The 12604-nt window shown below is 44.0% G+C and overlaps 1 pseudogene; it reads left to right on the top strand.

The window, feature by feature from the left end:
- Window positions 1-10824: 10824 nt before the first annotated feature.
- Window positions 10825-12350, top strand: LOC147429910 (uncharacterized; annotated as a pseudogene).
- The last annotated feature ends 254 nt before the right edge of the window (window positions 12351-12604 follow it).

Genomic DNA, 12604 nt, shown 5'->3' on the forward strand with positions numbered 1-12604 from the left:
GAAACACGAACGCTTGCCGGTTGCGGACAAAGTCTCGTTATCAGTGCATTAACAGGTTACAATTGCAACTATGATGAATTCAACATAGTTACAATTTTGTGTGCATAGTTGCATGATGCCAGGGACATCTAAGCGTGTGACCATATCAAGAAAAATAACTGATAACAAATGCCTCCCATGATCACTGCCTCATGAGGTGTTCGGGGCCACGTTCAAACTGTCACGAAGGGAACAATTAGAAAGAGAAAGAGAGAGTGCTTGGGCTTCATTCTCACCACACAATGCGTGGATGTGGCTGGCCCTTTTTTGGCACTGTCTTTCGACAAAAAAGGAAGGGAAAATATTGAGGGAGTTTCAGCACGTGTACAACGGAGCATCCTTCAAATTAAGGTGTGTTTTATTTTTCTCCTCTTCAATCTATAATCTCTCTTCTTATTTGTTTCCTTCTCTCTCTCTCTCTCTCTCTCTCTCTCTCTCTCTCTCTCTCTCTCTCTCTCTCTCTCTCTCTCTCTCTCTCTCTCTCTCTCTCTCTCTCTCTCTCTCTCTCGCATCGTAACCCTAGCCTCTGTCACACTTGTCATCATCCTCTCCCCCTCAGCCTCCCCGAGGACAAGAGGCTGCCCTATGGGGATACATTAATCCATAGCCCCGTCCCCCAAATCAAGCAATGGCCTGCTGCAACCTGGTGCAACAACTGTGCGACCTGGCATGACAACGATGCAACAACTTGCTGCGATTCCAACCTGTTGCCCTACGACAACATCTGCAACGACAACAACCTCCCAAGCAAGGCAACAACCTGCACGACATCAACCTCCCAAGAAGGGCGTTTGTTATTCGACCTCAAGAAGGGTGTTTTCCTTAAGAAGGGAGTCCCATGGCTACCCGTGCCTCGTCTCACGGTAAACTTAGCTTCCCCGGAGTCGTGGCAACACCTCCGAAGGGGGACATCATCACCCGCCTTCAAATTGAATTCAAATCACTCCGTAAGGAGAATGCTCAGCTAAAACAAAGGCTTGCAACCCTCGAGGATCAGCTTGCCACAATGGAAAATTATAAAGAGGAAGTGAAACAGATGGAAGTCAATTTTACTGAGGTAACGGAGAAAGTCGAGACCACCCTCACAAAGGAGATCAAAAGCCAAGTACGGGAGGTAATCTCTCGCAAGGTCGAAGACCGGGTGGCATTCACACTATGCGAACGACAACGACAAGAGGATATCGCCCTTAATGTTCGCATTGTCAGGCTCCCAAGTGACTGGAAGGGGGAAGGGGACCTCAAGTTTCATGAGTCCTCTGTCCGCATCCAATCTGTAATTCACATGGTACAATGGGATCCAGTAACAATCAATTCTCTTGCCCACGATGTCGTGATGTCGTACGTCTAAATGGATAATTTCATACAGGAGTCACATATTCAGTGTTTTTTATGAGTGCTCGGAATATGGTTAGGAGCATAGCATTTTCGAACGATGGAAGCTTGCAATGGCCGTCATGTGGCGTGGGAACGATTTTTTATATCACTTCTTGGAGTCTGAAGTCGTCAATGTCAGAAGTTTTTGGAGTGAAGATTATGCTATGGGATTTGACCTCGACTGACGGTATCACTCATGCCGATGATGCAAGAGCGGTTGAAGCACTCATGAACGTAAGGTTGCGATTGGCGAAGCTTTGGTCGATATTTGTGCCGAATAATGTGTGCTTAAAGAGCTAAGCTAGATCAAAGCTATGGTGGTGTTTTACGAACTAGACATCGACGAAGTCAAGGAGGCTACAAAAATGATGGCAGTGCACATTGTACCTACCATAGTGTTTGTTATACAAGCCAAAGGTGGTGCACTCATGAAAGCACAAAAGGTTCTTGGTGGGCTTTATTTTTTTCATCGATCCGAATACGTTGAATATAGCGATGGCCAACTTGAAGGAGTATGAGCATGTGAATGCTTGCTTACTGTTTAATAGAACACATAAGTTATTTTGGGAATAAGAAAATGATGAGCTCCCTAATAATAAAGGGTCGGGTGACTAAAAAGCATGGGAAAATCGTTGTCATAAAGGTTGATGAGCGCGCGACGTACAGAAGCCGCTGGGGGACAGAGTTTAAGCCGTCAGAGAGCCACGGCCAAGAGTAGCAAGGAAAAGAGGTAGTGGTGGTGCAAGGCCGTCAAGCAGCAGGTGGAAGGTGTGTCGTCAAGGGTGGTTATAAAAGACAAGAGCTGACGAGGTGGCGGGGCCAGCCGTCAATTGGGACATCAGAGATTGGCCGTTCAGGGCCGAGAGTAGACAGCGCGCCATCAGAGAAGGAGGGGCGTGCCCTGGAGTCAGAGAAGGACGAGCGCTTGAAGAGGAAGCCGGCTGGAGGGCGAAAAATCATGGTGCCGTCGACAGCAAGCGGTAGAGAAAAAAAACCAGGGAAATCTGGATAGGGTGCCGCCATCCGAGCAAGGAAAAGAGGCCCGAGGGCTTGTTGCAGTTGGGTGTGGCCTTGGTTGGTAGGCAGCAGTGTATCTGGTGGCAAATCAAGGAAGTGGCATCAATTGTAGTAGCAAGGTCAGCGTGAGGGCATTCTTAAAGCGAGAGTAGCGCAAGTGTGAGAGCCAGGTGGTCGAGTCGGCAACTGCAGGAGTTGAGAGCACCGGTGGTGGGGTCGGCAAGTGAGACAGAGAGCCGCCAGGGCGTGCGGCAAGGAGGTAGAGCGCCGTCTGGAGAGAGAGAGAGAAGAACTGTCGAGCAAAGGGAAGGAGCACGAGCAAAGGAAGGAAGACCGAGCGTTATGAAAAGCAGAGCGAGCACGAGTTGATGAGGTTATCAAGCAAGGTCGAAAGTGCAGAGGAATTGTTCGTTTATTTTGATCAAGCAAGCAAGGTGCTAATTCAAGAAGTGCATAAGAAGAGAATTGATGTGTATATGAAGATGATGAAAACTTTATCAACTGGAAGGAGTTCACACCTGAAGAAGGTTTATATGATAATGTTGTAGATGCAAAGAGATTCCTGCTTGTAGATGCCAAGGATTCACATAAACCGAGGAGTTTAGAAGAGACTATTTTGTAATTCTATGGAAAGCCTTAACATGAAATAGCGAGTAAAAGTTAAGCTTGTGCTCGAGAAGGTGGTCGGGAAGAGCAAGGGAAGGGCATTGAGGCCATACAGATTGGCATTTGCACTTCCGCTCATAGGCTCGGCGAGTTCAAGAGCACTTGTTGCCTATTGCAATCAAGTTTATTTTTTTGTATTCAGATTTTAGTTCATTAAGTAATTCAATTCAAGGTGTGCAAGGTGTTCTTTTGTGCTATATTCACTTGAGATGTGCATCTTTCTCTCACCGTTTCCCACAGCGAGCAACCCGGTGCTGACCCGGCTCAACTCGTGAACATAAAAGTCCCCCGACATCTTCGGTGAACCCGACCTGAAGCGAGCCGGGGTGGAAAATTTTGGTAGAGAGGATGACGACGACGTCTCAAGTGCAGCAGATGATGTAGCTATTGGATGCTTTCTTGCAGCAACAGCAGCAGCATCAGGTTACTTATGAGCAATTTTCTTTGGGCCACGTAGATTTATCACGAGGATTTTCTCTTTTAGATGAAGCGGAGATTAAGCAAGAAAAAGTGGAAGAAGCATTGGATAAGGTTTATGGTGAAAGAGGCACATTCGATGGTTATGATAGTGATGGATATCTTTCATGCTACAGGTCAGAGATGGAGCTTATGGATATTCCAACTAAGCATATGATCAAGGAGTTTGGCCGGTTAGTAGCTCCAGAATTACGTGATCAGATATAGAAGCTTATCAATAAGTATGCAGATAATTGGAAAAAATTTGAAGAAGCAGTTGTACAGGTGGGTGATCAACACATAGCCTTGGAAATAGAGCAGATGGATCAAAAAAAGCAGGTTACTTTCAATAAAGATGATGGAGATCAATTGCAGACAATCAGCTATGATGAATTTTGGGAGCAGATTCATGCAAGAAGTAAAGCTAAAGCAGATGCAGCTTTGCAAGTACCAAATTTTGTCCCAGAGGATCATGCTTCAAGCAATCGAGCACAGGTAAATAACAAATTTCATACTAAATCCATTGATGAAAAATTTTCAAAGCTTGCTCATATGGTAGCTGCTTCTATCATTGATTCTTGTGAAGAAGGTGAAAATTTTGTTGTCAGTGTTCCACATACTAGTAATCTTTGCAGCATGGATTGTTCTCAAGAAGTTCAAGATCTTCCTTTACAAGGTGTTGATGGTCCTCTTAGCACAATGAAAGCATGTGAAGTCAAGCAAAGCAACAGGTTTATGATTGCATTGATAAAAACATTTATACTGTAACTAATGAAGTGCAAGAAATTATGGAGTCAATAGAAGATGTGCATGAGGGTATATATGAGTCTACAATTGCTGCTGACGATATGTTTACACGTACTGATATCACAGAGCAAGATGAAGATGCAAATAGAGATGCTTCGTTGTCAAGGTTGAGAGAAGAGAATGCCATTATTGATGTCTTTTTATCTGATTGTGGTATGTATGAACAACATATTATGGATGATTTCTCTACTGCTAGTACCTATTCAGAGGAGGTGCATGAAGAGTCTTCAGGGAATATCAATGGATCTTTGGCTACCGTAGAAGTGTGTGAAGTGGAACAGGATGAAGAGATTTAAGAAGATTGCTTGGATGATGTTTTGTGTGTGCTTGACATTTCTGACATGACTGAAGTACAGGATATTGGGCACGAAGTTTCTCCTTGTGTTATTTCTCATGAGCTGCAAGAGGAAGCAACCCACAATTCTTTGATAGATGATGAGAGTATTCGCTGCTCTACTGATCCAAAAGTGGATGCAAATTCACAACTTACAGCTCTTTTCATGGTCAGGCTAGAGTTCCAAGTAATGATGACTCTGACACTGATGCAATATTTTCAGAGGTTCGTGATAACTATGAAGTCGGAGGGGGTGAATCACTATCAATTAAGCAAAGGATGCACATGCTTCTTCAGTTTCTTCAACGAGGTTCTAGCTATGGTTGGATCCATATACTCTTTCTACTTATGCTTATGTCCGTGCTATTATGGTTACCGGGAAAAGGTATGCAGTGTTCTTATATGCTTGTTGAGACAAAAACTGTCAAATGTTTACGAAAACTGGGTATTGCATAATGATTCAAGGGAAGTTTTACTTTACTCTGAGGCTCATAGATGCTATGTGCTTGCTATGGTATTCGACCCAAGAGATTTTGAGGTCCTTAAGAAGCAGGTTGAATATGGTTGGTTCTTTTGGGTGCACAATGTTATCGGTTGTTGCTGATTGATCCAGGAAGAACAAGCTTACACCAAGGTTTTTTGATGTTGACAGAGACCGATAGTGTATGCTCATGTGCTTTTTATGAAGCTCACATACTCAAGCAACATCTTCTTAGACCATATTACCCAGGTGGTGTTCATCATACTTACAGGTTATGGCAAGAGATTTAAAGACTTTGCAGTGGATCATGCTTATGCTTTGTTGGATGGATCTACTTGATTGATGGAAAATTTTTGAGTTTTCCCTTCGATCCTGGAGGCTTATGATTGTCTGAAGTCAAAAATTTTAAGGTTATTGGTAGCAGGCTTACAATGGACCACTGCTTGTATGCCAACTAGTTTTATACTTACAAATTTTGAAGATGGTTGGCACATACCGGAGGATGTGCAGGTTCAAAGGGGGTGGATGTCGTGCTGTCGTACGTCTAAATGGATAATTTCATACAGGAGTCACATATTTAGTGTTTTTTATGAGGGCTCGGAATATGGTTAGGAGCATAGCATTTTCGCACTATGGAAAGCTTGCAATGGCCGTCATGTGGCGTGGGAATGGTTTTTTATATCACTTCTTGGAGTCTGAAGTCGTCAATGTCAGAATTTTTCGGAGTGAAGATTATGCTATGGGATTTGACCTCGACTGACGGTATCACTCATGCCGATGATGCAAGAGTGATTGAAGCACTCATGAACGTAAGGTTGCGCTTGGCGAAGCTTTGGTCGATATTTGTGACGAATAATGTGTGCTTAAAGAGCTAAGCTAGATCAAAGCTATGGTGGTGTTTTACGAACTAGACATCGACGAAGTCAAGGAGGCTACAAAAATGATGGCAGTGCACATTGTACCTACCATAGTGTTTGTTATACAAGCCAAAGGTGGTGCGCTCGTGAAAGCACAAAAGGTTCTTGATGGGCTTTATTTTTTTCATTGATCTGAATACGTTGAATATAGCGATGGCCAACTTGAAGGGGCATGAGCATGTGAATGCTTGCTTACTGTTTAATAGAACACAAAAGTTATTTTGGGAATAAGAAAATGATGAGCTCCCTAATAATAAAGGGTCGGGTGACTTAAAAGCATGGGAAAATCGTCGTCATAAAGGTTGATGAGCGCGCGACGTACAAGAGCCGCTGGGGGACAGAGTTTAAGCCGTCAGAGAGCCACGGCCGAGAGTAGCAAGGAAAAGAGGTAGTGGTGGTGCAAGGCCGTCAAGCAGCAGGTGGAAGGCATGCCGTCAAGGGTGGTTATAGAAGACAAGAGCTAACGAGGTGGTGGGGCTGGCCGTCAATTGGGACATCAAAGATTGGTCGTTCAGGGCCGAGAGTAGACAGCGCGCCATCAGAGAAGGAGGGGCGTGCCCTGGAGTCAGAGAAGGACGAGCGCTTGAAGAGGAAGCCGGCTGGAGGGCGAAAAAGCATGGTGCCGCCGAGCAAGCAGTAGAGAAAAAAAACCAGGGAAAGCCGGATAGGGAGCCGTCATCCGAGCAAGGAAAAGAGGCCAGAGGGCTTGTTGCAGTTGGGTGTGGCCTTGGTTGGTAGGCAGCAGTGTATCTGGTGGCAAATCAAGGAAGTGGCGTCAATTGTAGTAGCAAGGGCAGCGTGAGGGCATTCTGAAAGCGAGAGTAGCGCAGGTGTGAGAGCCAGGTGGTCGAGTCGGCAACTGCAGGAGTTGAGAGCACCGGGTGGTGGGTCGGCAAGTGAAGACAGAGAGCCGCCAGGGCATGCGGCAAGGAGGCAAAGCGCCGTCTGGAGAGAGAGAGAGAGAGAGAGAGAGAGAGAGAGAGAGAGAGAGAGAGAGAGAGAGAGAGAGAGAGAGAGAGAGAGAGAGAGAGAGAGAGAGAGAGAGAGAGAGAGAGAGAGAGAGAGAGAGAGAGAGAGAGAGAGAGAGAGAGAGAGAGAGAGAGAGAGAGAGAAGAGAGAGAGAGAGAGAGAGAGAGAGAGAGAGAGAGAGAGAGAAGAACTGTCGAGCAAAGGGAAGGAGCACGAGCAAAGGAAGGACGAAGTAGAGCGAGCACGAGTTGATGTGGTTATCAAGCAAGGTCGAAAGTGCAGAGGAATTGTTCGTTTATTTTGATAAAGCAAGCAAGGTGCTGATTCAAGAAGTGCATAAGAAGAGAATTGATGTGTATATGAAGATGATGAAAACTTTATCAACTGGAAGGAGTTCACACCTGAAGAAGGTTTAGATGATAATTTTGTAGATGCAAAGAGATTCCTGCTTGTAGTACCAAGGATTCGCATACACTGAGGAGTTTAGAAGAGACTATTTTGTAATTCTAGGGAAAGCCTTAACATGAAATAGCGAGTAAAAGTTAAGCTTGTGCTCGAGAAGGTGGTCGGGAAGAGCAAGGGAAGGGCATTGAGGCCATACAAATTGGCATTTGCACTTCTACTCGTAGGCTCGGCGAGTTCAAGAGCACTTGTTGCCTATTGCGATCAAGTAGAAGAAGGCAGAACTCTAAAAGATGTGAGAAGCATGCGCAACAAAAAAATGGACAGTCTATCGCGGAGGTAGATCCATTATTCAAGAGTTCCAAACTCCCAAACCGGCTTCCTCCTCACCCCCCTCTCCATAGGTTTTGTTAATCCTATCTTACCCCCCCCCCCCCCCCCCCCCCCCTTTTTTTTGACCCTTAGTCCTTAATTGAGATGTATCCTGCAACCCCTTTGCAGAACCTATTGTAGTTTTCGGTCCCATAGGTTATATCTGACCTCATGGACGATAATTCAATCTATTTGTCTATCTCTCGTGTCCTCTCCTTCTCTCTCTCTCTCTCTCTCTCTCTCTCTCTCTCTCTCTCTCTCTCTCTCTCTCTCTCTCTCTCTCTCTCTCTCTCTCTCTCTCTAATCGGAGTGAAAGGTAGTGCCAACGTTTGTCTCCAGACGCCTTGTTGGCAATGCTTAGCTCCTATACATGTATGTTTTATTTTTTTTCTCTTTAATCCATAGTCTCTCCTCCTCCTCCTCCTCTTCTCTTCTACCAAGTGTGGTAGATTTCTTATACCATTTCCCTCTTGAATAACAGGTCTTGAGTTCAACTCTCTTCGTCGGATAGATCTTTAAGGTCTCTTGGGATAGTTTCCTATGACGTTAAAACAATCTTCTTCATGGATGTGTGTGTGTGTGTGTGTGTGTGTGCGTGCGGGCTAATAAAAAGAGGAAAATGGTATTTTATTCCTATCACCCAAGTGTGGTAGATTGGTTATGCCATTTCCCCGTCGGTTAGATTTTTAAGGTCTAGGGTAAAGGGGCCAATAGCGTGCCGGGCACCAATAGAGGGACAAAAGTTAGGTGCACACAAAGGCCACATGTGGAAAAAAGCGAGACCAAAACATGGATCTTTTGTTAACGTGGCAAAATTCCCATTTCAAATACATGTAGCTGCCCTGTATTGGGTCACGCTCGCCACCAAAAAGATAATTACAAAGTTTTCAATGCGACTCCAATCATCTCTATGATCCACCACACTGTCTTCTCATATCAGCAGCCTGCGATCTTCATCATAGTAAAGACTTGGTCTTTTAATCCAAAACAACACCCACCAACTATTCAAATTTAGCGCAAACATTTAGAAAGAGATTTCACCGAATCATAGAGATATGCATCACCAAATTAGCTAAAAACACAGATTTAGACACGCTTGAGCCTCTACCCTAGTCCCTCGCTTCTCTAGATAAAACCCAGACAAAACATGCAAATGTGTACGATTTGCTCACCACACTTTCTATCACCCATACCTTGACTGAATGCAAACCAGTAGAACCAACCATTCAAGAGCAGCTCAATGAAACCAGCAAGCCCAAATCCACAACTCTTTGAACACTGACAAGATCGGTTATTCAAGAACAACTCATTGAAACCAGTAAGCCCAAATCCATAGCTCCATGAGTTGTAAAGTCTGTCAACCATTCACCAACCTTGCCCACAAGACACAACCTTTCCAAAACATAGCAACTATCAACCCGCAAAAGCGCCTCAAAAGCAGCCTAGCACAACAAAGAAGTTTCAACAATAAGGAATGCCACATCAATTCAATGGCACAATCTGCTCCATGTGAGTGCAAGGCGTGTCTTTTAGAAAGACATCCCACCCTCAAAGGTCTACTCTGTACCTCCTTGTTGCTACACAAACATGGCGGCCGCGTTTGTTGTTGCGGGCGAGTACACGTAGTGCCCATTTTTATGTGCAAACTGCCTCGCAAGAAACCTCCCTTCATTACCCCCAAATCAACTACATCTTCCACTCCTGCACAAAGTCTGGATAGTCGAGAAAGCAGCCCACCAAAAGGCCACTCCAAAGAGAAAGTTCTCGGTTAAGGAGTATTTACACCTCCTCGAAAGCAAACAGGAATAGGTAAGAAAGTACAATTTTAATTGCCTTGCTTACAAATATCATCTTTTTCATATCAAGATATGTTCAACAACCAAAATCCACATCAAACAGCTTACTATTTCTATGTGTTCACATCAAATGAGTAGCTGCTTCTCTGTGTAGACACTATGGCGAAGAGAAAACAAAATTCATCATTTACACCACCTCCAAAGCATACAAGAAAAGGTAATATATTACAACTTCACAAGCTGTCATAAACATTCACAACAAGTAATTTGTTCCTTTTATGTGTAGGCATTACAGGAAAGAGAAAGCAGAGAGTCTTGTCTCCCAAACATGCAAGATGTAGCAAATCTCGGAGACTAAACTCATCACTTTTGTGTCCTTCAACATCCTCTTCAAGGGATCTTGAGGGCACGGTCAGACTGGGGACAAGAGCTTCATCCACTAAACCCTGTTCAAGAAAAGGGCAGACCATCATTAAACCTCCACTTGCTCTCATGGCAAGGCCTACGTTTCCAAAGCCCAAGATGGTTACAATCAACACACGACCAATGATACCTCAGCCCATTGACGACTCGCTGAATGCTATAGCTAAACCAAAGAGGCGTAATCAACTCACTTGGACTGAGCAAGACATGGAAAAGGCTCTTCAAGCAAGGGAAAATGGCCTATCTCTACACAAATGCTCTCTCCAATTTGGCATGAGTAGAACTGCCATATCTAATTGGGAAGAAAGGAGGACGCAGACTAAGAAGAAAGGCCCCCCCACTCAACTTGCAACAGAGGAAGAGGACGCTTTACTTCAATGGATATACTTAAAATGCGAGCCGGGACACAGCGTTTCAATTCTTGATGTCAAGCTCAAAGTAGCCGAAATATGTCAAACTAGGCACACTTTATTTTCGAATGGGATTCCAGGAAAAAGTTGTGGGACAGTTTTTGCAAACAACATCCAAAACTGGTCTTTCGGGTTTTAGAGGGACTGGACCAGTCAAGGGCAACACGCTTCAGACCTGAAATAGTTAAAAGCCTTTCGGGTTTCAAAGGGATTGGACCAATCAAGGGCAACACGCTTCAGACCTGAAATAGTTAAAAGCCTTCACGACAACCTTCAGAAATTGTATGATGAGCACAAGTATCCACCAACAAATATATGGAATGTAGATGAGACAGTTTTTCAAGGCTCAAGGGATAAAGGAATGAAGGTCTTGCCAAAGAAAGGCGCAAAAGTCGTTTATGGAGTTACATGCGACTCCAGAGAGTGGATGACAGTCTTGTGCTGTGTTAATGCTGCAGGTCAATCAATTCCTTCTTATTACATTTTCAAAGGAAGTAGAATCACAAGCAACTACATTGAAAATTGCGAAGAAGGTGCTGCAATGGCCATGCAAAAGAAGGCTTGATGACTGGTGAGTTATTTCAAGCATGGCTAGAACACTTTGAGAATGCAATAACTCAAAAGATAGGGAAAACCAGCAGACATCTTCTAGTTCTTGATGGACACGGGAGTCATGTTTCTTTAGAAGTTGTCACTAAAGCTTACGAAGCAGGGATAGGCATACTTACATTGCCAGCCCACACATCACACAAGCTGCAACCTTTGGACATTTCTGTCTTCAAGTCACTAAAAGTACAATTTCGAAAAGAACGCGACATATGGCAACAAAAGACATCTTCAAGACAAGCAAGCAAATCAGAGTTGGCTTCAATAGTTGCAAAGGCCATTTCCTCTTCTTTCACGGAGTCAAACATCCAAGCCGGTTTCCGCGCCACAAGCATTTGGCCCCTAAACCCTTCTGCTGTTGTTTTTGAAAGTATGCCATGTACTTACATCAACTAGAGTCTTGATCCAGCTTTGACAATTGGAGCAGACATTTCTCAAGTACCATCAACTCCATTACACAATGATATTGAGGATGAGGCCATCAATGCTTTAAATGACATGGCAACTCACTTTGAGGACAGTTTATATGCAGCGCATGATAATCTCACAACTCCACTTCAAGAAGACATCTCTCCACCTCAGGAGTATGTGGAAAACACAGTTTCTTATAGACAACTCTTGGAAGAAGATGAGGAATGTTTTGGAGACCAATCAACATGTTTTGGGAGCTATCAGGCAGCAAATCAAGTAGAAGGTTCAAAGACAGTGCGAAATTCAGTCATTCGTCAACCCTTCCTGCAAAGGAGTAGTCAGCAGCATATAAACCAATGTGCATATGAAAATTCCCCGCCCATACTACCCGATCAACAAGCCCACTCCGAGGAAACAAATCATGTCATTAATCTCTTCCGAATACCAACAATAGAAGTATGCATCAAGCAAGTCAATCGTGAAGCATTTGTAGACTATACAAATAGCTCAATTCTCACTTCGACACAGTATATTGAAAGCATGAAGGCCAAGACTGCAAAAAAGGAGGAGGTAGCTCAATCAAAGGAGGAGAAAAGATTGGAGAAGGAAAGGAAGAGAAAGCAAGCACTAGCAGCCAAGGAAGCAGCACAACAAAAGAGGTTAGAAGCTCAACAAGCTAAATTGTCAAGGAGAGCATGGGAGATACAACAACAACAATTTGAGGATCGATTACGCTTAGTTTTATGGGAGGGACGATCCTTGCAAGGGCTTGTGTGTAGGCCACTCCACACCGATACCCCATTCCATGCACTTGCGCGACGCCATCGTATGGCTAAGATGCGACGGGCTCGTCGATTGTTGCAACAATAGTGAACCCTTTTTTAATTGTTTTTGATGATCTAGATATACTCGGCACTACCATCATGCTGTAATGCATACGTAATGCATTTTTCATTGTTTTGGCCAAGCTACTTAATAGAAAGAATGTAAAGGCATTTATCAACTTTTATTCCATCTTTTTATCTACTTGTATTTGTAGGAGGATTGATGCAGAAATACCCCTCTGACATGTGTGAAAGCTTGTGAGCTGATAGTGTCTTTCATTTCTTGCATTTTATCCACCT

Source organism: Adiantum capillus-veneris, chromosome 22, assembly GCF_014529385.1.
Source record: "Adiantum capillus-veneris isolate H3 chromosome 22, ASM1452938v2, whole genome shotgun sequence".
NCBI classification, from domain to species: domain Eukaryota; kingdom Viridiplantae; phylum Streptophyta; class Polypodiopsida; order Polypodiales; family Pteridaceae; genus Adiantum; species Adiantum capillus-veneris.